Source organism: Pseudopodoces humilis, chromosome 1, assembly GCF_049639895.1.
Source record: "Pseudopodoces humilis isolate 2021_Gansu_Grassland_sample_001 chromosome 1, ASM4963989v1, whole genome shotgun sequence".
Taxonomy (NCBI): Eukaryota; Metazoa; Chordata; class Aves; order Passeriformes; family Paridae; genus Pseudopodoces; species Pseudopodoces humilis.
Window position 1 is genome coordinate 14,549,418 of NC_142200.1, and position 3,648 is coordinate 14,553,065.

The window sequence follows — 3,648 nt, forward strand, 5'->3', positions numbered from 1 at the left end:
ATAACCGCAAGCAGAACTGATGGGAGCCATAAGTTGAACTGAGCTGTTACAAATGATAAATGATCAGGCAGCAAGCTAAATGTATTACCTAATTAAACTAAGAATTTTTAATGATAATTTCTTATGCAAAAACAAGGTGCCAGTGTGTCTTTCAGTCAATGTCTCTCAATGGCATCATTAGACCTTAAAGAAGACCAGCAAAAATCATACACTACTTCACATCTGTGGAATAATATTAAATTAGTACCATTAAAAATAAATAAAATAATTGAATATAGGAAGAGATTTAAATATGCAAGAAAGAAAAACTGGAGCCCTGAGCCCAAAATTATGTAAAAAATCCATTGTTATCTATATATAATGAAATCATAGAATGGTTTGTGTTGGAAGGGACTTTAAGGATCATTTAGTTCCCACCATGGGCAGGGACACATTTCACTAGGACAGGTTGCTCAGAGCCCCATCCTGGGGTCTGAACACTTCCAGGCATGAGGCATTCAAACCTTCTCTGGGTAACCTTGTCCAGTGTCTCACCACCCTTGCAGAGATTTCTTCTTTATGTCCAATCTAAACCAACACTCATTAAGTTTAAAGCCATCCTTCCCCCCTTGTCACTACACATCCTCGTCAAAAGCCCCTCTCCAGCTCTCCTGTAGCCCCTTTAGGTGTTGGAAATCTGCTGCAAGGTCTCCCTAGAGCCCTCTCTTATCCAGGCTGAGCAACCCCAAATCTCACATCCCACCATCATAGGCCGAGCTCCAGCCCTGTGATTGTCTTTGTGGCCTCCTCTGGACTTGCTCCAACAAGCCCATGTCCTTCCTTTGTGGGAGCCCAGGTACTCCAGGTGGGTCTCATGAGAGCAGGGTAGAAGAATAAGAATGTTTGAGACAAAGTTTCTCAGTTGTGTACACAGCCAACTGCTATTTAAATGCTTCCTAAATAATTGGAACCTTATAATATTGGAGTGGTCTGGGGGTTAGTTTTGTTGAGTTGTTTTTTTTTTAGTGTGGGTAGCTTTAAAGTGCAATAAACACCATCTGCATGATAGAATGAAAAGTAGCTGCACTCTGCTTCCTATTTTTCTCTCAAAGATGATTTTCATTCAGATGCTTTCTTTTTTATTTTTCCCAGCCTGCAGTCAACTGAGGATTTTTGCTGAACTGCTCAGAAACCTTGCTGCTTTGCATACTGAAATCATGAAGTACCATATATCTCTCTCTAGAAAGGAAAAGTAAATACCAGAGTGTTTAACTGAGGTCATACTTTCTCCATGTCTAGCCGTCTTTGGTAATCTCTCCCTCTTATAATACTGCTGTGCCTTCCATGTACTCAGCTGTGAGGGAAGTGCTGTTAGTTGCATAAAATATGCCGAATTTCCAGACAACTTTCAGTACAGCATCTCAGATTTTTAGGGCTGGTGTGTGTGATCTTTTATGAAATCAGATTTTTTCCTCTGAGGAACTTTGCTCAGTAAACCAGTGGCAAATTTGGAATGAAAATATGACTGATGTGGTTCCTTAATGCCCAGCTTGTTAAGCAAATGCTGTTGAATCCAGTCCCTAGTAAACAAGCTAAACTTCTTGTTCCACTAGAAGCATATTTTACTAAGAATCTTTGTAGATCACTCTTTATGCAAAAAATAATGTCACAAGTCATGGTTTTGAGCAGAATAAAGCAAACATTTATTAAATTAAATCATATGCTGAATCAGTGTTTGCCCTTATAGTTACACTTTTTAAATATTAATACTCTTTTCTAACTCTTTGTACATAAATAATCTTTTAAAAGAGTAACAATGAAATATAGACAATCCACATCAAATGAATGCAAACTTTTGATGTAATTATCAAAGGTCTGTTGGATTTTGTCTAATTTCAATTAGTATTGGGTTACAACCAACAAATCCAAGTCTCACATGGATTTTTTTAAATCCAAACATTATGCCCCCTTGCACAAAGGATTTTGGCTTAATTTGGCCAATTATAATGGTACTGGTTCTTAATAAAAATATGTAAAGTTCAGATTTTGAAAACTACAGTGCTGAGGATTTGTTTTAGCATGGAGCAATTAACTAATTGATCTATGCACTAAATTAAACTCCAGTAAAGGCTTTTGGGGTGGGTGTTTTCAGTGTAAGCTGTTGGAGAAATACTTTAATGTTTAAAAAGAATATACTAACCTGAAATTCTTTCTGATATATAGAATCATAAACTAAGTAGAACATAAAATCATAGAATCATTAAGGTTGGAAAAGACCTCCAAGGTCATCAATCCCACCTTTGACCCATCACCACCTTGTCAATCACACCACAGCACTTAGTGCCACATCAAGCCTTTCCGTGACCACTTCCAGGGGTGGTGACACCACCACCTCAGGGTGCTTGCACTGAAGGACAAACCCGTGCAATGAGGACATTCTTCCTGATGTCCAGCCTGAAACTTCTCTGGTGCAGCTTGAGGCCATGTCCTTTTGTCCTTTCAGTGGCTGCCTGGAAGAAAAACTGATCCCCACCTGGCAACAGCCTCCTTTCAGGGGTTGTGGAGAGTGATAAGGTCTCCCCTGAGCCTCCTTTTCTCCAGGCCAAACACTCCCAGCTCCCTCAGCCAATCCTCATTGGACTTCTGCTAAAGACCCTTCACCAGCTCTGTTGCCCTTTCTGGTCTTGTTCCAACTTCTCAATGTCCTTCTTATGGTGACTGGCCCAAAACTGGACACAGGACTCAAGGTGTGGCCTCATCACTGCCCAGTACAGAAGGACAATCACTTTTCTAGTCCTGCTGTGCATATTGTTGGCTCAAAAAGAATTTTGCAACTTTTCATGTATCTGCATGTCATCCTTGCCAAGGAGCCATGCTAATCTTCTCTGTATTGTTCCAATTTTTGTGTATGTACCACCAAAGTGAAATATGTGATACTATTACTTTCAATGTTGTGGGGAGCTTAAGCACAGAGATACTGGCCATTGTAAATAGCTATAAAAAAATGATTGCTGCATGCACGTTTGCAACATGCTCTTATGTTCTTTTCCTGATTCCAGTCCTTTTCTCTGGGAAACACCAAATACCATTTGAACAGGGAAAGAAACACAAAATTAAGCAGACTGAGATTTTCAGACCTACAAGGCCATTTGAGGTTTGCTAAGAGATTAAAAATCAGCTCTATTTTTCCCTGGTAGACCTTTAACCAAGGAGGGAAGCCCACCCAGGCAGTAAGGGATGATTCATGGATTCTGAAGCCAGAAAGGACCATTAGTACCTTTTAATATCTACCCACAGAACCTAATTTATTTGTTTCCTCTATGGGGTCCTTAGAGAAGAGAAAGCTGATGGTCCAGTGGTGGCTGTCAGCCTTCTAGTCTGTTCCAGCTGCTGCAGGGTGAGGAGCTGTGTGGCCATGGGAAGGGTGCTGGATGCGAGAAGCCATGGTCAGACACTTACAGGATGGGAAATGGGCTTGAGGGTCATGAAAAGGAGTGGGCCAACACCAGGAGCCACATTTCAGGAGTGCCCGCTTCCCATCTCACTGCCCCCTCTCTAACTTCCTCTCCCCACAGCTGCTCTAGCCCCTCAAACCTCCCTACAGGATACAAATAATCTCCTCAGCTCTACTCCTCTTCACTCACTTCTCCAGGGCTTACTCTGACAACA

The 3,648-nt window shown here is 41.1% G+C and overlaps 1 non-coding gene across 1 annotated transcript; it reads right to left on the minus strand.

The window, feature by feature from the left end:
- Positions 1-2,801: 2,801 nt before the first annotated feature.
- LOC148185015 (U6 spliceosomal RNA) lies at positions 2,802-2,907 on the minus strand. Its single transcript, XR_015774584.1, has one exon. It is a non-coding gene; the product is annotated as a U6 spliceosomal RNA (small nuclear RNA).
- Between the last annotated feature and the right edge of the window lie 741 nt (positions 2,908-3,648).